Source organism: Bos indicus, chromosome X (genome assembly GCF_029378745.1).
Source record: "Bos indicus isolate NIAB-ARS_2022 breed Sahiwal x Tharparkar chromosome X, NIAB-ARS_B.indTharparkar_mat_pri_1.0, whole genome shotgun sequence".
In the NCBI taxonomy this organism is placed as follows: Eukaryota; Metazoa; Chordata; class Mammalia; order Artiodactyla; family Bovidae; genus Bos; species Bos indicus.
The window spans coordinates 136,933,701-136,958,400 of record NC_091789.1 but is presented as its reverse complement, the minus strand read 5'-3'; the positions used below and the strand labels follow the sequence as shown (position 1 = coordinate 136,958,400).

The 24,700-nt window shown below is 41.7% G+C and overlaps 1 pseudogene; it reads right to left on the bottom strand.

Annotated features, from left to right (window-relative positions):
• The window catches only part of LOC109555043 (dual specificity protein phosphatase 18-like), a 226,765-nt pseudogene that overhangs the window by 163,254 nt on the left and 38,811 nt on the right, over nt 1–24,700 (bottom strand).

The following is a 24,700-nucleotide window of genomic DNA, read 5'->3' as shown; positions in this document are numbered from 1 at the left end:
TTCCTTCTTACCTCTTCTTTTTTCCCTCCCCTTCTTCCTTTTTTCAAGCCCAGAGCATTAAACATGCATTTTTCAGAGCTTTTCAAATTGCAATGAACAAATGTGTAATGATCCTTACTACCTGGATGGAGTACATGGTAAGCAGCTCAGATTAATCTGTAATATCAAAATATTATAGGTTTTCCTGGGCTTCCCTGGTGACTTAGTGATAAAGAATCTGTCTGTCAATGCAGAAAATGTGGGTTTCTTCCCTGTGTGGGGAAGATCCCCTGGAGAAGGAAATGGCAACCCAGTCTAGTAGTCTTGCCTGGAAAATCCCATGGACAGAAGAGCCTGGTGGACTACATTCCATGGGGTTGCAAAACAGTCAGACACGACTTAGGGACTAAACAACAACAAATAGGTTATCTCAGTGACAAAGAATTGCTCACAGACCACGAGATTCATCTATAATCTGATTGAGGGTAAACATATCTTGTGAAATGGAGCACTGTTGTCTGTAAAGGGAGTGGGAAGTTAACGTGGATTGAACTGAAGCTTCCCCTCACTCCCTGCCTTCATTATCAGGGCTAGAGGTAGGAAGAATACTGAACTTTAGAGAACGTCACTGTAGCGTCATTCATCATCACTGTCATGGAGAGGTTGCACCCTGAAGTTCAAGATGGGTAAGCTAGCATGTTAAGGAATAGCTCCAAAGCCATGTTGCTATGAATGAAATTCCAGCTGAGCTATTTCAGAGGACAAGATGGTTGGATGGCATCACCAACTCCATGGAAATGAACTTGAGCTCTGGGAGATGGAGAAGGACAGGGAAGCCTGGCACGCTGCAATCCATGGGGTCACAAAGAGTTGGACATGACTGAGCGACTGAATAACAACATGTTGCCAATTACTGGGCAATTTTCGAATCATCTTTGGAAGGTGATTAGGGCCCTAGGTGAAGAATGGTGTTCAATTTTTAGGAACCTAACAGGGAAATCACCTGCAGTTTGCCATTTTTTGCCCACCCCATTCACAGGACCAGAGCTTCCCACACTGTAGTACCAGCTGAAGTGGAGAGAAAAGCTCCTCACATCCAGTACACTACTGGGAAGTCTGAATTCAAAAGTCCCAAGAAGAGATAGGGGCTTTATTATTCTACAGGGAGGGTTAGCAATCCCCAGGCATGTGCCAGAAAGGAGGCCTTCAATGGAGATGCTCTTAAAGAGAGAGGACTTGAGAGGTAGAACAGCTAGAGAACAAGGGGACATTCATGTACTCCAATGGCTTGGACAGTGAGCACGTTGCCTCTATGTATAATACAAAGGACCGAGCAAGCCTCAGTCACAGTACAGTTCAGTTCAGTCGCTCAGTCATATCTCACTCTTTGCAACCCCATGCACTGCAGCACACCAGGCCTCCCTGTCCAACGCCAACTCCCGGAGTTTACTCAAACCTCTGTCCCATTGAGTCAGTGATGCCATCCAACCATCTCATCCTCTGTCGTCCCCTTCTCCTCCTGCCTTCAATCTTTCCCAGCATCAGGGCCTTTTCCAATGAGTCAACTCTTGGCGTGAGGTGGCCAAAGTATTGGAGTTTCAGCTTTAGCATCAGTCCTTCCAATGAACACCCAGGACTGATTTCCTTTAGGATGGACTGATCGGATCTCCTTGCAGTCCAAGGGACTCTCAAGGGTCTTCTCCAGCACCACAGTTCAAAAGCATCAATTATTCTGTGCTCAGCTTTCTTTATAGTCCAACTCTCATATCCATACATGACTACTGGAAAAACCATAGCCTTGACTAGATGGACCTTTGTTGGCAAAGTAATGTCTCTGCTATTTAATATGCTATCTAGGTTGGTCATAACTTTCCTTCCAAGGAGCAAGCATCTTTTAATTTCATGGCTGCACTCACCATCTGCAGTGATTTTGGAGCCCCCCAAAATAGTTTGCCACTGTTTCCACTGTTTCCCCACCTATTTCCCATGAAGTGATGGGACTGGATGCCATGATCTTACTTTTCTGAATGTTGAGCTTTAAGTCAACTTTTTCACTCTCCTCTTTCACTTTCATCAAGAGGCTCTTTAGTTCTTCACTTTCTGCCTTAAGGGTGGTGTCATCTGGGTATCTGAGGTTATTCATATTTCTCCCAGCAATCTTGATTCCAGCTTGTGCTTCCTCCAGCCCAGTGTTTCTCATGATGTACTCTGCATATAAGTTAAATAAGCAGGTGACAATATACAGCCTTGACATACTTCTTTCCCGATTTGGAACCAGTCTGTTGTTCCATGTCCAGTTCTAACTTGCTTCCTGACCTGCATACAGATTTCTCAAGAGGCAGGTCAGGTGGTCTGGTATTCCCATCTCTTGAAGAATTTTCCACAGTTTGTTGTGATCCAGTGACAGTCAGTCACGTACTTGATCTCAATGACTCTTCTTCTCACACCATCCCCCAACTTTGTGCACTGGGATCATTTCCTGAACTACAGAATTAAGAACTGCTCACACCTCCATGCAGGTGCTGGGGGTATTTGTTTTGGTGAAGACAGAAAGAACAGGACCTGGAATGGATAGATGATGATGCCACTCCATAGTCATCTCAGCAAGGGTTCCTCATCACCCTGAGGAATCACAACAAGCCAACTTAGATGGACAGAAGACTATCTCCTCCACCTCTCCCTTCCCAAGAGGGTAGCTAGATACCCACCCTGCAGAAAAGAAAGCAACACCAGAATCAGTATCATCACAACCAACCAAGCACCAGCCAGGTGCATCCCGATCCACAGGAATCACACGTTCCTGACGGCAGGTGCATCTCCATGGTAGAGTAAGAGGCAGCAGGCTTCCTCAGCTTGATCTCACATATGGTGAACATTTGTTCTTTTTTGACCACACAGCTTCCAAGTACCCTTCCTTTGGGGGGAGCCCTCTGATGGCAGATCCTCCTACCATGGAGTCTAGAGAAGTGCTGCTCTGTATAGAGCACCCTGTTTGGTAAAGCTGACCCTTTTTCCAGAGATAAATTTTCTCAATAGAGAAAGCACTAAATTGATTTCTATTTGAGCACAAGTCCTTTGTCTCATCACAAAATAAAAACAGTCCATAACTTGGCACCAGTCTGCAGACTATACTTTGAGAAGCATGGATCTGGGGACATGCATTTCCTCTCTTAGCGTTATGCCAGCTGGGTAGATGCACATGACCTAAATTCGGCAACCAGATGCTCCAACCTGGGTCTTTGGATCTTGAAGGAGAGAAACAAAGATTTGGGGACAGTTGAGAAGCTGCACACGGTGATGTGAGCATTTTCAGAAGACCAGCAGGAGTATCAGCAGTGTGAGTCTGTAGATACTGGCTGCATCAGCTGCTCAGAGTTGGGACAACAGCAACACACTCAACAGATGGCAGCATGCCCTGCCACGGCCACCACTCATAGCCTCTCTTGGTTTCATTCTTCTGAGCCTGGTTCTCCAGCCTGCCCATCATTTCTTATGAACTACCTGAGAACTTCTAATAAACTATTTTTCTGCTTAGGTAGCCAAAAGAGAATTTTGTTGCATACACTCAAGAAACTCGACTAATAAACCCTTTGATATTCCAATCAGATGACTGGTGATACTGGTTTGGATATCAAGGTCATCAAGCAATTTTCTGTTTGAAATTTGGCTTCTCAAATGTTAACTAGAAAACTTTCATTTTCTTGGTAACTATAGTTCTCCCTGAAAATTGATGACTTGGTATTTAGGTCTTAGATGTCAGGTGATGAGTAGGGATGATGGAAGTCCACTCCAGAGAGAAAGATCGATACTCTGTAAGTTGATAAACTTGGATTTCATATGCTACAATGCTGACGTCCAGACATGAGTTGTGGCAAATCCACCACATGGAGAGCCACCCAGCCCCGCCCAGGGAACCTGGACTGTAGACTTTCAACTCCTACACTACCCGCTGCCACCTGGGGTTCAGTTAACCCTATGACCTTTTTATAGAGTTATTGAAGAGTAAATCAGACTTATTTATAGTCTTCAAAGTCTGAAAGAGACAATAGGCTGAACAGATTCAAATGAAACTCTTAGTTTGTATCTTGCCAGAAAGGCAAGTTATGAATCTTGAAATAAACTTGTGCAGATACATCACATTGGCACAGTTCCCCATTTATCGCCCGTAAGCATCCCATACCAAAACCATATGGAAAGAAATCATTATCATAAAGCAATCTGTGAATTTAAAAAATAAATTTTTTTAAAAAGCAGCAATCTGTGTCTCCATATTGAACTACATCTCCTTAATTTCTGGTTTGATCCTAACTTGTATCACTGAATATTTGCTTGTTGGTTTCATTTTTTTAAACATGAGAAATGATAATAATTTTACCTCCTTATACTTATGGAGCTATCTATAGTTTTCAGAGAAATTTCCTCACCTATTGTCTCAATTCAGTCTTCACAATGATCCCTAGGAGAACTTTTAGCCTTTTTTACAAATGAAAAACCAGACTAGCCAGTCCTGGATCATACAGCTACTAAGGAGCTGAACATTGATGCTATCCTGAATTTTTTAAAACCCAACAACCCAACACAGTGGAATTTCCTGCCATTACCTGGAAATCTTCTAACAATTCTATAATGCAAAAGCCTTGCTTTATCCAAAATATCTGGATGAAGGTACTTTCAAAATATTCAGTATTATCCCACCACTGTCAACAAAGGTACTAAACAAATATAAACCAGTGTTGTCATCTTACTTCTAAAAACAATCAAACAATCTTCCACCAGACAAATCTTCAACATACAAATAAGGAAACTCTGGATCCCCAACAATGCTTGTTAAGAAATCAACTCTCAGTATGTTTTTTCCTATCCTGATTCTACAAGACCATCTCTTCACCATCAGGGAAGTATCAGCTATAGAATCACATACAGCACTTTACAGCTTGCACAGTGCTTTTACATGCATCTTGTTAATTCTTACAGACAGCAGAATGAAGAAACCAGGGCTCAGGGTGAGCCAAGGCCTTTCTCAAAATGACTCCTCTCAAAACTGCCATAGCCAAGACTGGCTCAACTCTAAGTACAGCCACCCTTCACCACACCTGCATATAAAGCATGAAGACCATCACATAAACCCCACCAGGCATGTCCTTTCTTCTCTAGGGAACAAATGGCATGACTTTACTGCCTCATTACATGCATCCTGTTTCTCTGAGTCTCCTTTTCTTCACCTCCTCCAAAGTATTAGTGCAAACCTGTTCTGAATAGGTCCTTTTCTTCCTGCTCATTTTATGTACTAGTTATGAAGATTAAATTTTTAAATGTCTGTAAAAGGACTTTTCAACCATGTGCAGCTTGAGCATATATAGGAAAGTGGCATTACAATAATTACCAGTTACTCAGAAGCCAACAAGAGCAGCTCTCCTTCTTCTTCCTCCCTTTTCCCTCTCCCTATCTCCATCCTAAATAATTTAGAGCAAAAAGCAGTAATTCATTGAATCAACAGCCAACACAGACAGCACAGGACACAAAACGCCAGGAATATAAAAGATCACAGTCTCCTGAGGCAACAAACGGCTCTGAGATCAGCCTAAGTTCAGGGCGTGTCTGTGGCCACATAAATTTGGGGAATTTAAAGTTCCACATAAACATGGGGAACATAAAGTCCCTATGTTCTGCCCTAACTATTTGTGGGATAAGCTAAGGGATGAAAGACAGTAAAATAAATGTAATATGATTAGATATCAATGAGGTATGTTTTACAGTTATACTATCAAATTTGAACATAATCAAAGTAACTCAGATAAAATATTAGAAAAATAATAAAACACACACTTCTTTAGAGGACAAACCCAGCCTTTATCTATTAAATCAAGTCTCAGCTTTCAAATGTCCCAGAAGAGAAGGTCCCCAAGTTTTCGCTTTGCCAAGGGCAAAACAAGTATGACCATATAAAGAGAAAACCCTTCTTGCGCACAAATCATGACATCAGTTCAGTTCAGTTGTTCAGTCATGTCCAACTCTTTGTGACCCCATGGTCTGCAGCTCGCCAGGCCTCCCTGTCCATCACCAACTCCCAGAGTTTACCCAAACTCATGTCCATGGAGTCAGTGATGCCATCCAACCATCTCATCCTCTGTCATCCCCTTCTCCTCCTGCCTTACAATCTTGCCCAGCATCAGGGTCTTTTCAAATAAGTCAGTTCTTCCCATCAGGTGGCCAAAGTATTGGAGTTTCAGCTTCAGCATCAGTCCTTCCAATGAATATTCAGGACTGATTTCCTTTAGGATGGACCGGTTGGATCTCCTTGCAGTCCAAGGGACTCTCAAGAGTCTTCTCCAACACCACAGTTCAAAAGCATCAATTCTTCTGTGCTCAGCTTTCCTTATAGTCCAACTCTCACATCCATACACTAACTACTGGAAAAACCATAGCTTTGACTAGACGGACCTTTGTTGGCAAAGTAATGTCTCTGCTTTTTAATATGGTGTCTAGGTTGGTCATAACTTTTCTTCTGAGGAGCGTATTTTAATTTCATGGCTGCAATCACCATCTGCAGTGATTTTGGAGCCCAAAAAAATAAGGTCTGTCACTGTTTTCATTGTTTCCCCATCTATTTGCCATGAAGTGATGGGACTGGATGCCATATTCTTAGTTTACTGAATATTGAGTTTTAAGCCAGCTTTTTCACTCTCCTCTTTCACTTTCATCAAGACGCTCTTGAGTTCTTCTTCGCTTTCTGCCATAAGGGTGGTGTCATCTGCATAGCTGAGGTTATTGATATATCTCCCAGCAATCTTGATTTCAGCTTGTGTTTCATTCAGTCCAGCGTTTCTCATGATGTACTCTGCATATAAGTTAAATAAGCAGGGTGACAATATACAGACTTGACATACTCTTTTCCCGATTGGAACCAGTCTGTTATTCCATGTCCAGTTCTAACTGTTGCTTCCTGATCTGCATACAGATTTCTCACGAGGCAGATCATGATCATGATGACATATTCTTTTTCAAATGTTAATTTGTTCCTCAATACAGGCAACTTGGCACACCTTGGAGATACTGTGGGTTCAGTTTCAGACCACCACAACAAATCAAATATCTCAATAAACCGAGTCACACCTATTTTTTGGTTTCCCAATCATGTAAAAGTTATGTTTAAGCTATGCTATAGTCTACTGAGTGTGCAATAGTACGATATCTCAAAAAAACTATATTCAATACATATCTCCATTACAAAATACTTCAATGCTAAAAATGCTAAGCATCATCTGGACCTTCAGCTAATTTTAATCTTTTGTTGGTAGAGGGTCTTGCCTTAATGTGGATGGCTGCTGACTCATCAAGACAGTGTCTGCTGAAGACTGGGGTGGCTGTGGCAATTTCTTAAAATAAGACAACAATGAAATTTGCCACATAGATTGACTCCTCTTTTCATGAACAATTTATCTGCTGGCTGTCTTACGTAGGCACAATTCATGGTGCCCCAAACAATTCCAATAGTAACAAAGATCACTGATCACAGATCACCGTAACAAGTAATAATGGAAATGTTTGAAATATTTCAAGAATTACCAAAATGTAACACAAAGACACAAAGTGAACAAATGCTATTGGAAAAAATGGTGCCAACAGACTTGCTCAACAAAGGATTGCCATAAACCTTCAAATTGTAAAACACGTATTATTTGCGACTTGATGGACGTGAGTCTGGGTGAACTCCAGGAGTTGGTGATGGACAGGGAGGCCTGGCGTGCTGCAATTCATGGGGTCGCAAAGAGTCAGACACGACTAAGCGACTGAACTGAACTGAACTGAACTGACAATATAACAGGTACGCCTGTACATAGAATAGTGTTAAAAAGACATTATTCTGAGGCTCCCTGGTGGCTCAGTAATAAAGAATTTGCCTGCCATTGCAGGAGACATGGGTTCAATCCCTGGTCCAGGAAGATTCTACATGCCATGGGGAAACTAAGCCCATGAGCAACAACTACTGAGCCTGTGCTCTGGAGCCCAGGAACCACAACTACTGAGCCCACACCTAGAACCTGTGCCCCACAAGAAGAGAAGCCACTGCAATGAGAAGCCCACGCACCACAACGAAAAGAGTAGCCCCCACTTGCTGCAACTAGAGAAAGCCCACATGCAGCAAAGAACACCCAGCATAGTCAAAAATAAATAAAAATAAAAATATATTGTTCTTATTTTAGATATTAGAAAAAATGAGGCACATAGCCTAAGAGTGAAATGGAAAATTAAGGAGAATGGAAATGGGAACAGAGTGGGCAGTAGAGGTTTTCAGGTTTGTCAGCAAGAAAATCCATCAAACAATGTCAAACAGTAAACCAAAACAATGTCAAACAGCAGACAAAGCTAGAAGAACTTCCACACCATTGGTGTAGCAGATGCCATCTGCAACCCACCCATATCCCCGTACTTACCACTTCCATGCACACTAATCTGGCTTCCAATGCCCGTGCCTGCAATTTTCTTCCACAGACTTTCTTTGGCTGCCAGAGCAGCCCTTTCCACTGGAGGTGCTGAGGGATTAACATTGCCCTGGGAATAACAAGAGTGGGTGGATAAATATGCCAGCTCCCATATCTCTCAGGAGGGCTGACACTGAAGTGTGTGTTCTATATTGGTTTCCCAGGATTTTCTCAGTGATACTGCACACAGGTTGACCACAGTCTTAACTAGCATAATCACCCACCCTGTATTTGTTACCTTCTTTTCTCCAGCTCACCTCCCCACTCCCCAGCAGTGTTTCTTAGAATTAACTCACTAATGAACTATTTACATGGAAATTTGGTCTCAAGACGATTTTGAGGGGACCCATACTAAGCAAACTGCCTATCCTGTGAAACTAGAATGGTGACAAACCTGTATTCAGTTCAGTTGCTCAGTCGTGTCCAACTCTTTGCGACGCCATGAATTGCAGCACGCCAGGCCTCCCTGTCCATCACCAACTCCCGGAGTTCACTCAGACTCACGTCCTTCAAGTCAGTGATGCCATCCAGCCATCTCATCCTCTGTCGTCCCCTTCTCCTCCTGCCCCCAATCCCTCCCAGCATCAGTCTTTTCCAATGAATCAACTCTTCGCATGAGGTGGCCAAAGTACTGGAGTTTCAGCTTTAGCATCATTCCTTCCAAAGAATTGGTGTCATCTAATTCCAATAAATTCATATAATAGAATTCATTCAAGAACTAGTCTGCCAAACATCAACAATGAATCAGCCATAGGTATACATGTTGATGTTTGGCAGAAACCAACACAATACTGTATAGCAATTATGCTTATATTAAAAAAAAAAAAAAAAAAGAACTAGTCTGGAAAAGATTAGTTTCTATATCACCCACTTCCTGAGCTGTATTAGCTAGTGGAAAATCTGCAGAATGTGACCTGTATCTCACCCTCTCTCATCCCTATATTCCAGACCATGCCCCACTAAGTTATTTCCAGGAATCTCTGAATGTGTCTCATGTATGCTGCAAATAAACCAGTCAGGACCCTGCCACTGGAGCTGTCTCTATCCCCTGCCCAGTGCCCTCAGTAAGGGGTCACCATCCCAAAAGAGGCAAGAATATACAATGGAGAGAAGACAGTTTCTTCAACAAGTGGTGCTGGGAAAGTAGGACAGCCACATGTATACCAATGAAGTTGGAACACACTCTCACACCATACACAAAAATAAACTCAAAATGGCTTAAAGACTTAAGTGTAAGACACTATGAAACTCCTGGAAGAAAACATAGGCAAAACGTTCTCTGACATAAACCGTATAAATGTTTTCTTAGATCAGTCTCCCAAGGCAATAGAAATAAAAGCCAAAATAAACAAATGGGAGTTAATCAAAGTTAGAAGCTTTTGCACAGCAAAGAAAACCATAAACAAAACAAAAATACAACCTATGGACTGGGAGAAAATATTTGCAAATGATGTGACCAACAAGGGTTTAATTTCCAAAATATACAAACAGCTCGTACAACTCCACAACAACAACAATACAAACAACCCACTTGAAAAATGGGCAAAAGACCTAGGGAGACATTCTCAAAGAAGACGTACAGATGGCCAATAGGCACAAGAAAAGATGCTCATCATCGCTAATTATTAGAGAGATGCAAATCAAATCTTTTTTTGTATAGTTCTTCTGTGTATTCTTGCCACCTCTTCTTAATATCTTCTGCTTCTGTTAGGTCCATACCATTTCTGTCCTTTATTGAGCCCATGTTTGCATGAAATGTTCCCTTAGTATCTCTAATTTTCTTGAAGAGATCTCTAGTCTTTCCCATTCTATTGTTTTCCTCTATTTCTTTGCATTGATCACTGAAGAAGCCTTTCTTATCTCTCCTTGCTATTCTTTGGAACTCTGCATTCAGATGCTTATATCTTTCCTTTTCTCCTTTGCTTTTGGTTTCTCTTCTTTTCTCAGCTATTTGTAAGGCCTCCTCAGACAGCCATTTTGCTTTTTTGCATTTCTTTTTCTAGGGGATGGTCTTGCTCCCTGTCTCCTGTACAATGTCACGAACCAAAAAAGATCTTCATGACCCAGATAATCACGATGGTGTGATCACTCACCTAGAGCCAGACATCCTGGAATGTGAAGTCAAGTGGGCCTTAGAAAGCATCACTACAAACAAAGCTACTGGAGGTGATGGAATTCCAGTTGAGCTATTTCAAATCCTAGAAGATGATGCTGTGAAAGTGCTGCACTCAATATGCCAGCAAATTTGGAAAACTCAGCAGTGGCCACAGGACTGGAAAAGGTCAGTTTTCATTCCAATCCCTAAGAAAGGCAATGCCAAAGAATGCTCGAACTACCACACATTTGCACTCATCTCACATGCTAGCTAATGTCTAATGCTCAAAATTCTCCAAGCCAGGCTTCAACAATACGTGAACCATGAACTTTCAGATGTTCAAGCTGGTTTTAGAAAAGGCAGAGGGACCAGAGATCAAATTGCCAACATCCGATGGATCATCGAAAAAAGAAAGAGAATTCCAGAAAAACATCTATTTCTGCTTTATTGACTATGCCAAAGCCTTTGACTCTGAGGATCACAATAAACTGTGGAAAATTCTTCAAGAGATGGGAATACCAGTCCACCTGACCTGCCTATTGAGAAATCTGTATGCAGGTCAGGAAGCAACAGTTAGAACTGGACATGGAACAACAGACTGGTTCCAAATAGGAAAAGGAGTACATCAAGGCTGTATATTGTCACCCTGCTTATTTAACTTATATGCAGAGTACATCATGAGAAACACTGGGCTGGATGAAGCACAAGCTGGAATCAAGATTGCTGGGAGAAATATCAATAACCTCAGATATGCAGATAATACCACCCTTATGGCAGAAAGTGAAGAAGAACTAGAGAGCCTCTTGATGAAAGTGAAAGAGGAGAGTGAAAAAGCTGGCTTAAAACTCAACATTCAGTAAACTAATATCATGGCATCTGGTACCATCACTTCATGGGAAATAGATGGAGAAACATGGAAACAGTGGCAGACTTTTTTTGGGGGGGCTCCAAAATTGCTGCAGCCATGAAATAAAAAGACACTTACTCCTTGGAAGGAAAGTTATGACCAACCTAGATAGCATATTAAAAAGCAGAGACATTACTTTGTCAACAAAGGTCCGTCTAGTCAAGGTTATGGTTTTTCCAGTAGTCATGTATGGATGTGAGAGTTAGACTATAAAGAAAGCTGAGCACCGAAGAACTAATGCTTTTGAACTGTGGTGTTGGAGAAGACTCTTGAGAGTCCCTTGGACTGCAAGGAGATCCAACCAGTCCATCCTGAAGGAAATCAGTCCTGAATATTCATTGCAAGACTGATGCTGAAGCTGAAACTCCAATACTTTGGCCACCTGATGCGAAGAGCTGACTCGTTTGAAAAGACCCTGATGCTGGAAAAGATTGAGGGCAGGAGGAGAAAGGGACGATAGAGGATGAGGTGGTTGGATGGCACCACCGACTCAATGGACATGAGTTTGAGTAAACTCCGGGAGTTGGTGATGGACAGGGAGGCCTGGCATGCTGCAGTCCATGGGGTCGCAAAGAGTCAGACACAACTGAGCGACTGAACTGAACTGAAATCAAATCTACAATGAGGTATCACCTCTTACCAGTCAGAATGGCCATCATAAAAAAGTTTGCAAAAAATAAATGCTGGAGAGGGTATGGAGCAAAGGGAACCCTCTTACACTGTTGTTGGGAATGTAAATCAGTACAGCTTCTGTGGAAAACGGTGTGGAGTTTCCTCTAAAAAACTAAAAATAGAGTTGCCTTATGGTCCAGGAATTCTACTCCTGGGCATCTATCTAGACAAAACTATAATTTGAAAAAATATGTGCATCCCTATGTTCATAGCAGCACTATTTACAATAGCCAAGACATGGAAACAATCTGAATATCCATTGACAGATGACTGGATAAAGATACCACACATATACAATGCAGTATGACTCAGCCAGGAGAAAATATGAAATAATGCCATTTGCAGAACATGGATGCAACTAGAGATTATACTAGGTGAAATAAGTCAAAAAGAGAAAGACAAATACAAATGCTATCACTTATATGTGGAATCTAAAAAAATAACACAAATGAACATAGCTACGGAACAGAAAGACTCAGAGAGAACAGACTTGTAGGTACCAAGCGGGAGGGGAGAGGGAAGGACTGGGAGTGTGGGATTAGTAGATTCAAACTATTATATGTACAGTAGATAAACAACAAAGTAGGTCCAACTGTATAGCACAGGGAACTATATTCAACATCCTTTGATAAACCATACTGGAAAAGAATACAAAAAAGAATGTATATGTATAAGCGAATCACTTTGCTCAAATTAGCACAGCTTAAATTAATGGATTGTAAATCAAGTGTACTTCAATAAAATTTTTTTAAAAAATAAAACTAAATTAAAAAGAAAGGATCACCATCCTTTCCTGGAGTTCTTATCACACTGAGGTTACACTGAGCTCCACAGGAAGGGAGAAGAATGCCCCCTGTCCTAAGTCACACTTTTGTCACTTGGGCACCTACATGGCATTGTGTTCCTGAGTCATGTAAGCTCTTTGTGAAAATGCCCCTCTGGCATCTGCTGCCTGCCGCCCCTTCACGCAGTGACCTCATCATGATCCCTTGGGGCCATTACGGAGAGCATCTCCAACGCTGGATCATGCTGCCCTCTCTAAAGTCTTTTCCCATAATCATCCCTCAGCGCCCTTGATCTTATTCCTCCGCAAACTCCTCTGCCTATAGACCTTTGGTGCCTCATTAGTTATCTCTTCCCAGAAATACATGAATTGCTCACAGCTTGGGCCTCAGCAGGGATTCACACGTCATTTATTGTCTAACACAGACACATTCATATCATCCACACTCTCTATCTTCACTCAGTCCACCTCAAAAATTAGAGCTAAAATGACTTTGGGCCTGGAATCAATTGGATACAGTGATGAATTGGTCTGATAATTCCCATCATAAAACCAACTCTATCATGTGTGGTCACAGACTCAGTCACTTTTCATTCTGTTCTGTCTGAAATTCTATAACCTTTTCTAAACAACATAATGTACCTTAACTTTGCCCTGGAAATTTTGCAGACTATTGGTCCAAAGTCATAAAGTTCTGACCTGATTAGATTTGAGCAGCTGATGGGAAATAACAGAGGTCCAGGAGTTCTAAAGTATTTCAAGCAGAGTATAATTGGAATGTTAAGAAAAGATCAAGAGGTAACAAATTGAACATAGAAACATGAAATCTGAAAGATGCTCAAATGCCACATCCTCTTTAAGTCCCATCCTGTTCCCTTCACACACACACCCGTAGTCATGCACGTTCACATGAGACCACTTGCTCACTTGAATAGGCACATAGTGCTTGGCTCAACGTGGACAGGGTAGCATCTGATTCTGAAATCAGACTCTCTGGGATCAAATCTGTGACTTGGATGAATTACTTGACCTCTATGTGCTTCAGTTTCCTCATATGAAAATGAAGATATAGTCCTAATAAATTAGCTATTTTTAAAGTGCTTAAAAGAGTAGATCGCAAAGTAAGCACTATATATATGGTATTTATTTTGCTATCTTCTGTTTTTTCATTACCTGAACATTTGTCTTAATCTTTCTACTAGATTTTAGATGTCAGAGGACAGAAATCACATCTTCATATTAATATTTCTCTTGCATTTGCAAGATGCTTGACAATAAATCACTGCAGATGGTGACTGCAGTCATGAAATTAAAAGACGTTTACTCCTTGGAAGGAAAGTTATGACCAACCTAGATAGCATATTAAAAAGCAGAGACATTACTTTGCCAACAAAGGTCCATCTAGTCAAGGCTATGGTTTTTCCAGTGGTCATATATGGATGTGAGAGTTGGACTGTGAAGAAAGCTGAGCACCGAAGAATTGATGCTTTTGAACTGTGGTGTTGGAGAAGACTCTTGAGAGTCCCTTGGACTGCAAGGAGATCCAACCAGTCCATCCTAAAGGAGATCAGTCCTGGGTGTTCATTGGAAGGACTGATGTTGAAGGTGAAACTCCAATACTTTGGCTACCTCATGCAAAAAGTTAACTCATTGGAAAAGACCCTGATGGTGGGAGGGATTGGGGGCAGGAGGAGAAGGGGACAACAGAGGATGAGATTGTTGGATGGCATCACCGACTCAATGGACATGAGTTTGGGTAAACTCCGGGAGTTGGTGATGGACAGGGAGGCCTGGCGTGCTGCGGTTCATGGGGTCACAAAGAGTTGGACACAACTGAGCGACTGAACTGACAATAAATGTCCACAGAATTTGACATGATTTAGTGTCCACCAAAACTGAGACCTCCTCCAGGTCCATAGGGAAAATTTTTATCACAGCATGATGCCACAATGATGAAATAAATTCAGTATAACAGAAGTAGATAGGAATGAAGTTTGAAATAATATAGGACTAGGATGAAGGATTTACTGACACTAAACCCAAGTAACGGAAAGGACCAACTGACGCCACCAAGATCCCTCTAACAATCCCAGCAATGCTTGAGGGGATCCTGTTTCCTTGTATTTCTCACAAGCCAGAATCTTCAAACTGGATACTCATTACAAAACTAAGAGGAAACAAATAATCTAAAAATTCATTAAAGCATAAGAAATGTGTGTATTTTGCATGTACCAAAGAGAATGAAGTAAAAGTTGCTCAGTCGTGCCCAACTCTTCACAACCCCATGGACTGCAGCCCACCAGGCTCCTCCATCCATAAGATTTTCCAGGCAAGGATACTGGAGTGGTTTGCCATTTCTTCCTCCATGGGATCTTCCCAATACAGGGATTAAACCCAGGTCTCCTGAACTGCAGGCAGATTCTTTACTGACTGAGCTACCAGGGAAGCCACCAAAGAGAATTGGCTCATCCAAATTTATCAAAGGTCCTTCATACATTGGAAGGAATGAAATACATGAATTCCTACTGCTCCACCACCTGCAATAACAGAGACCATTTATTTCATACTTATTCTGGGTCAAGCTATTGAAACATATATTTATACCTTCCAAGTGACAGATTAAATGCATATCTAATTTTGTTCTTTCCACCAAATTACACTAAACTTTTTTAAAAAAATCCCTTTTTGATAAGTATGGGGAAAGGAGAAGAGAAAATAAATTTTTGAAAGTTGGCCAAGCAAGGTACTGGAGGACCTCTTTTAAAATACTACTCTTCAGAGTGAATTTGAGTGGATAGGCTAAGTAACTAAAATTTTCCATTTCTGATTTCATTTGCAGTGATATGGTCTATGGTGTGAAGCAAAGTTTTTGATGCCTCAATGGAAAAGTAATATTTAATGCCTTATCAGAAAATGTTAATTTGTGAAAGTAATTATCTTTTTGTCAGCATCAATACATCATTTAAATATCTTTAGATGTCTGTGATTGCATAAGCAAAGTTCACAGCTTCAGTTCAGTTCAGTTGCTCAGTCGTGTCCAACTCTGCGACCCCATGAATCGCAGCATGCCAGGCCTTCCTGTCCATCACCATCTCCCGGAGTTCATTCAAACTCACGTCCATCGAGTTGGTGATGCCATCCAGCCATCTCATCCTCTGTCATCCCCTTCTCCTCCTGCCCCCAATCCCTCCCAGCATCAGAGTCTTTTCCAGCTTAGGGAACTACTAAAAATGTCCTTTACTTGCTTGCTGAGTTGTTCAGTCATGTCCGACTCCTTGTGACCCCATGGACTGCAGTCCCCAAGGCTCCTCTGTCCATGAGATTTCCCAGGCAAGAATACTGGAGTGGGTTGCCATTTACTTCTCCAAGGGATCTTCCCGACCCAGGGATCAAACCTGCATCTCCTGTGTCTCCTGCATTGCAGGCAGATTCTTTACCCGCTAAGCCATCAGGGTAGCCAAAGATATAAGCTACTATGACCAGCAAGTTTAAATGATCAGAAAGATTAGGTTGCAGCCCCCAAATGTATTTGCCAATAATTAAATATAATTTTTTATTTTCACTTTTGAGATATAATTGACATATACACCTATAAGTTTAAGGTGCTTAATGTAACTAGCAAAATGATCTGACTTACATACATCATGAAGTGATTACCACAGTAAGTTTATTGAACATCCATTGAAAGGTGATTTTTTTAAATAGCATAATGAATTATCTGATCCCCTTATGTTTAAAATCCCTAGTGGCCACTAAAATATGAGAAATATATTACCTATGAATTAACAATCAAGTTTTTCGATGGCAAGAAATTTCCCCTTCTTTCATGAATAAATTTGTAAAAGTACTTTATAGTCTAGAAAATAAGTTGGGTCTACTTATAAATATATGCCTACTTTCTCAGTAGCTAACACCATCATCCTGGGTAAGTCTACAGATAAGACTTCAAAATGGAAGTAGAACAGAATGTGCCAGCTCAAAATATGCCTCTTTGGTATAAAAATTATCTTAAGGCTGATTATTTTTAAGGAACAGCAGACACACAGAAGCAGCTCTGAAAACAGAGCAGAAGTTACTGTTTTGTTAGAGACATTTACATTTATAAGGGAAACCTCCATTCGTTAAGGGCATTTCCCTCTCTGTACCAGGAAACGGAGGATGACTGTAACTCTAGAAACTTACTAATGGAGAAGGCTTGGAAGTCAATCTGTATTAACAGCCTTACTCATGTTTGCTGTACTTTTCCTAACATCCTCCCATAACTGGCTCCCTTCTCCCAACATCTCCTTTTGCCTTTAGTTGGAGATGGTGTTTATAATAGCTTGGGCCATGCCAGGGAGTTACTCAGTTCCTCTGGGTCTCTCCTGTCTATCCAGCAGGTGTACATTGTCAAACTTCTGTTTGTTTTTCTCCTATTATTCTTTTATTACAGAGAAGTTTCTTCCCTTATGGCTCAGCTGGTAAAGAATCTGCCCACAATGCGGGAGACCTGGGTTCAATCCCTGGGTTGGGAAGATCCCCTGGAGAAGGGAAAGGTAAAGAGTCAGATACGACTGAGCGACTTTCACTTTCACTTTTCAGCCAAGAACCTGGAAAGGTAGAAGGAAAATGACTTTTCCTACCCTACAAAATGATATTTATTAAATATATATATGCTGTTTCAATAAGAACATTTCTCACCACAAGTGATAATAAAGCCAACTCAAACTCGTTTATATTAAAAAGGAACATTATTGACTTAACTGAAAAGTAGAGGGAAGGAATTCTACTTTCAGTCACAGTTGTATAAAAAAATAACAGCAGCACTCACTCTAGTCCATGCCTTGACTTGCCAACATCTATACACACCTTTCTTTCAGTTCAGTCGCTCAGTCGTGTCCGACTCTTTGTGACCCCCACAAACTGCAGCACACCAGGCCTCCCTGTCCATCACCAACTCCTGGAGTTCACTCAAACTCACGTCCATTGATTCGGTGATGCCATCCAACCACCTCGTCCTCTGTCGTCCCCTTCTCCTCCTGCCCCCAATCCCTCCCAGCATCAGAGTCTTTTCCAATGAGTCAACTCTTCACATGAGGTGACCCAAGTACTGGAGTTTCAGCTTTAGCATCATTCCTTCCAAAGAATAGTCAGGACTGATCACCTTTCTTTGCTGCTGCTAAGTCACTTCAGTCGTGTCCGACTCTGTGCAACCCCATAGACGGCAGCCCACTAGGCTCCCCCGTCCCTGGGTCTCCAGGCAAGAACACTGGAATGGGTTGCCATTTCCTTCTCCAATGCATGAAAGTGAAAAATGAAAGTGAAGTCCCCCAGTCGTGTCCGACTCTCAGCGACCCCATGGACTGCAGCCTACCAGGCTCCTCCGTCTATGGGAGTTTCCAGGCAAGAGTACTGGAGTGGGGTGCCATTGCCTTCTCCCTTTCTTTATACATCTAATTTTAAAAATGTATCCTTCCAACATTATGCAACTATTTGATGACCCACCAAAAATGTAGTCACTTCCTTCCTAAAAGAATATAGCCCAATGTTAAGTCTCATTACGTTATTACACTCAAGATGCCCAGGTGATGTCTCCCAGACAAGTCCACATGTAGCGCCTTGTTGTCTGTAAGTCTATGTAGAGAATATTTAAGCACCCCAACAGACCCAATATACAAAGGATGGGGGGAGACCAGAGTAGGAAACAGGACCACTGTTAGACAAACAACTCCCATTTGGGGGGAAAAAAAAAAGGAAAGGAGGAAAAAACCACAATGATTATGAGTAATATATTCTACTTGAGAGGGATCTCAACAACTCCCTTCTGTAGAGGGTTTTGCTCTCTGGGAAAACCCCCCTTATTCACTGTCCTCCATCTATGCATCTGAGATGGGCTTTGGTGGTAAAGTCTCCTTTTAAGGGGCTGCACCTTTAGCAGTTTGATCCCCATTGTTGCACGTTTGGGAGACTGAACATGATGTTTCAGGCCAAACAGGAGATCACAGATTTTTGCTCACAGAATTAGGGTTTCACCTGCAATACAACCTTCTTAAAAGCTCAACTAGATTTTTGCTTATACTCATTCACTCAATTCTCTGAGTGATTCACTCACTAAGAACGTAAGTGAGAGGTCTTATCAAGTCAGAGCCCATGAATTTAGACCCTAACCAAAGAATGACTATCTTTCAGTAATAAATCTCAGTGCCCTGCCTAGCCTCCAGCTTAATGACCTCTACCTTGATATCTGATTCAGAAAAACATAAAACAATAGCAGGATTTGGAAGGCACAGGTCCTCTGGATCCCCAGGCTGCCTGTTCTAAACCTTTGTCAGGCAGGAAACACATTGCAGAAGATGCCCAGGAGGGGCAAGAACATGGTGTGTTTCGCAGGCCCCAATTTCATTACCTACTGTTTCCTGCCTCTATTTCCACTTTAGCCTCAACCAGAAAATTTATCTTTTCCAATCTTGCATGGGTCATGATACACCAACTCTCAGACAACTGCGATTGCTGGCTGCAGGCAGAAAGACCTCTAATAGTAAAGTTCTGAAAACAGCCCCGAGTTGAGATGCTTTTCTCTTTCTTGTAAGAGCTATCAGAGACCACACAAAAGCACCTGCATATTCCAGCCCCCTGACTTGCTTCCCTACCAATTTCCCCTAATCTTCAGCCTCTGCACATAGAAGAGCTGAGTCCCAAGATGCCATGGGCAACAATTTAACCAACTGCTTTGCTAACGCAACACTGAAACTGCCAACTTCCTAGCCAGGGGTAGAGACTCTCCTCAGCTCACATTCTTCTTCATCATCCAATTCCACTTGGAGACTCTGTCACTATGGTCCCCATTTACTGGTGTGTGTGTGGACTCTTACTCTGGGTAAGGTACTCAATAGGGCTAAGTAGAAACCACTTGACATGCTAATTTACCACAAATAGTTTCTGTTTCAATTCAACTTTCCCATTTTCCCATTTCAAAGAAATTTGGGGGAGCCCCAAGTGCCCTCAATTTGGGAGCAGGCTCTTTCAGCCCAACTTACTTTTTCCTTGCAAGATTTCTTCTGATTTTCCCATGTTCACATCCCTCCCACCACTCCATCACAGATCTGCATTTAGGGCAGAGGTCCCCAAGCTCCAGATCTAATGCCTGATGATCTGAGCTGGAGCTGATGCAATAATAATAGAAATAAAATGCACAATCGATGTAATGCACTTGAATCATCCTGAAACCATCCATTCCCCAGCACCCCCAACTTGACCCAGTCTGTGGAAAAATTGTCTTCCATGAAACTGATCCCTGGGGCCAAAAAGATTGGAGACTGCTTATTTAAGGTCCTCCATGCAATGGCAAGCCACTCCAGTACTCTTGCCTAGAAAATCCCATGGACGGAGGAGCCTGGTAGGCAGCAGTCCATGGGGTCGCTACGAGTCAGGCATGACTGAGCGACTTCACTTTCACTTCACTTTCACACATTGGAGAAGGAAATGGCAACCCACTCCAGTGTTCTTGCCTGGAGAATCCCAGGGACGGGGGAGCCCAGTGGGCTGCCGTCTATGGGGTCGCACAGAGTCGGACACGACTGAAGCAATTTAGCAGCAGCGGCAGCAGCAGCATGAAACCTTCAGGCAGCAATCACTGTATTCCCTTCCCTCTTCATAATCCTCACCTCCCCACACACACACAGGGAAAGTAAAACCCACATTGCAATCCCAGTATGTAATGGCCTATTTATTGCTTTACTTGGCTTCCTACCCTTACACATAAATAGGTATCTAATGTGGTAGTTCAAAAGTCAAAAATTCAGTCAAGTTCTTTAAAGTCAGTAAGATAAAAAGACATTTCTACTATGTTAAAATTATTAATATGTAGCTGCTCTGTCCCTAGCCCTAATCAACTTCTCAGCATCCCTTAATTGTAACTTCCCTTCTAAGATATGGATAAACAGGCAGATAAGTAGACAGAAGGACTAACTATATACCAGAATAGCAATGAATTTCTGTAGGTTGTGGAATAAAGAGAATTTTTATTTTCTTCTGCTTTTCTATATTTTCTAAATTATCTGAAAAAATACTTTTCTTTTCAGACACACACATGCAAAAAAAATACAAGGTATGAAAATTTTTGAATAATTCGGTTAGCCCAAGAGATCTTTTGGGGTCATGGAAATCCTCTAAAATTACATTGTGGTGATGGTTACACAACTCTATAAATTCACTAAAAATCATTGGATTATACACTTAAAATGAATGGCGTTTATGGTGTGTAAATTATACCTCCATAAAACTATTAACAAAGAAATAATTTCCATTTGGCTAAATTTAAGGAGCAGTAATTCCATCAAAATGCCCAGGTAACAACCTCACAGAGAGGTGGGAGAAAATAATAAGGAGAGGTCAGATGAGAAAGTGAATACATACAAAGAAAGGAAGGGAGAAAGAGAGAGAAAGGAGGAAGAGAAAGCAGGTGGGAGGGAGAAAATTGCTCGGAAATTAAACGGGAGAGTCCTACTCTACCATAGCTAAAGAGAGCTTAGCTGTACAACTCCATCATTCCCACTGTGTGGGATATAGGTGGAACATCAGTGTATTGGTAAATGAACTTTTCTTGGCGCTCCAGCACAGCAGTAGAAGACTGGTACCTTGATGATGTTGACATGATCTGGACATTCTACCAGCAATTCTTTCAGGTTATCCCATGTATAGCAATTGTGGCTTTGTGTCTTTGAAAGACAAAGTATACACAGCAAACAAAATGCTCTCAAGGTGTTGGTGTATACCACATGGATACAAACAACTCAAAGTGGGGTTTTTTTCCGGCTAAATGGTTAAGTGCCATCTTCATACGATTTAACTCCATGTTTCTTGAACATCTGTTAGATACAAAGAAATCTGTTTTTTATTTTGAGGGATGTAGAGGCACCCCACTCCAGTACTCTTGCCTGGAAAATCCCATGGACAGAGGAGCCTGGTAGGCTACAGTCCATGGGGTCGCTATGAGTCGGACACGACTGAGTGACTTCACTTTCACTTTTCACTTTCCTGCATTGGAGAAGGAAATGGCACCCCACTCCAGTGTTCTTGCCTGGAGAATCCCAGGGACAGGGGAGCCTGGTGGGCTGCCGTCTATGGGGTCACACAGGGTCGGACACGACTGAAGCGACTTAGCAGTAGCAGCAGAGATGAAGAAGGAACAAGTTCTTGTCTGCTAGGAATTTACTATCAAAGAAAGTAGATACATCCTATTTTAGAGGAGCTGCCACACTTTATAAAGAAGGCAAGGCTGGAATTTTGAATAGAATTGGAAAAGAAATTGCCGAGGGAGGACCTTCCAACCTGGGAAACAGCATTCATGAAGGTGCAGAAGATGACAGATTTAGGGTATAATTAGGAAATGGTGAATCATTTGGTTTGATTGCATGTAGGATTCATAACCAAATGATGAAAATATTCATTAGGGTCAGATGATGGAGCATCTGGAGAGTTTTGTTTTTTTTACTTTTTATTTTGTATTGCAGTATAGCTGATTAACAATGTTGCAATAGTTTCAGGTGGGCAGCAAAGGGACTCAGCCATACATATATGTGCATCTGTTCTCCTGAGGAGTTTGATCTCTTCTGCATATATACAGTGGAGTCAGTGAAAATATTCAGAACAAACATATCTTGAGATACCAGTTTCTGTGACATGAAGGTGGTATGGTAGTTTTAAAGATATGTACATGTCCATAAATTCTTTGATATGAATTTTGCATGTGGGAGGAAGATAAATAATTAGTGGCCAGAGGACAATTTGTGATGGCTTTAAAGATACATCTACAGATTCTTCAATACTCCTCTTGCCAAGAGATAAAATTTAATTCCCTTCCCTGGACTGTGGGCTGTACTTAGTGACTCTCTTCTAACCAATATGGAAGGAGTGATGGACATCACTTTCAATGTTAGGTTACAAAAAGACTGCAACTGCCATCTAAGGAGAACTCTCACTCTTTCCAATGGCTCTCTGGGAGAAGCTGGCTTCCATGTGCTGTGTGCTAAGCAGCCTGGGGGAGAGGTCCATGTAGTGAGAAACTGAGGCCTGCTAAATACCCTATGAGTCAACTTGGAAGCAGATCTTTCCCTAGCCAAACCTCAGATGACTGTGACCCTGGACAACACCTTGATCACAGCCTCTCAAGAGTTCTCCTGATCCAGAACCACCCAACAAAGCTGCTTCTGGGCTTCTGACCTATAGCAAGTGGGAGTTTGAAGCCAAGTTTGCAGTGGGGGGGGGGGGGGGTTGCTCTGCAGAAATGGATAATTACAAGTGGCCTAGAGAGAAGAGAGAGTGGGAAAGGCAAAGAGCTATGTTAGGAGAGATGGTATTAGGCAAGGCCAAAGATGATAAAAATGTGAATCACAAACAGTAATGATGAGTAGAGAAGAAGGGATCTATGCCCAGGGCCTGAGAGAAATTTAACTGACATGATTTATGGGCTGATCAGATTGGGATGAGGGGCGGGGGAAGTACTACTCAGAGAGAAAGATATTATAATGTGCTTTCCATGTCCACTTGAGGGGACCAAGAAGACAGCAATGTTGTTCATAAAAAATGGTCTTCAGAAGAGGGAAGCACATAAAAGGGGCAATGGTGAGTTGACTCTGTTGCCATGTCTCTGTGTGTTCTGGTTTTCAACACACCAGCTCTGATATACTAGCTAACATCTGCACAAAGATATCCAAAAAGCAATTGCAGAATCATACCTGGCACATCGAGGGCACAGCTGATTCAGACTAGAAATGGAGATTCAAAGTTATTAACAGAGATAGAGCAAAAGGATCCATACTTTGAGCAGCAAGGTTTTAAGGCACCTTCCACGCTTTCAGTCCTGCCATTGCCTGAAAATAAGGGAAGGTTGTTCAATATAATAAAAGCTCAAGGGGTCCAGTGAAAGGGAATTTGTAAAGCAGATAAGGAAAATAAGAAAAGGAATGCTTCAGGACACTGTCCCACTATTAATGAGGTAGTGGCATAAGTAAATGATTTAACAATAACATAATCAAGAAGCCAGAACTCAGAGAGAATATAAATATGCATGACTTTCTTATGACACCTTATATCATGAACAGCTTCCTACAGAAGTCTGTTTTACTTGAGTGAAAATACACATTTGTATATTAAATAGAATACATCTAGATAGCCAATTAACCCACTTAAATAATAACCTATGATGCTTTAAGCCAATATTTGAAAATACATCAAAGATCCAAAGTTTACATAGAAGACTCTAGGGAAAGAATTAAAAGCCTCAGGGAAAACCATGCAGCCAAAACCAGAACGATAATGAGCTGAAATTTCAATTTTTATTCTTGTGTTTATTAATGCATTCGGGCAGAAATGTTGCTTAGAATACATTTCCTTCAGTGCTTCTAATAGCCACGTCTGTCTTTCTTAGCCTCTGCCCATTGCAAAATCACAAGTCTCGCCATGCCCTTCTTAGGTCAAATAACCCTACAAGCATGCCTTCTTGCCACAAAGATCCTTATCTCTCTGCTTGCTCTACAGTCAGTAGTGGTCACATTCATCCTGGAAATCCTGTGCATTCGACCATTTCTGCTTCAACAGCTGAGTCCCTCAGCACACAATGCCAGATTCAGGGAGGTGGATCATTATGGACAGTCCCCATACTAAAAGCTACAATTTATTGGACATTTTTTTAATAGGAGACAGTTGTGGATCTCTGCTAATAAACATAACTGTGCAAGAAAGGCCACATTTTTTTGTTGTCTTGAGGTCAAACTAAATTGGACTCTGAGCCCTAGTTCCTC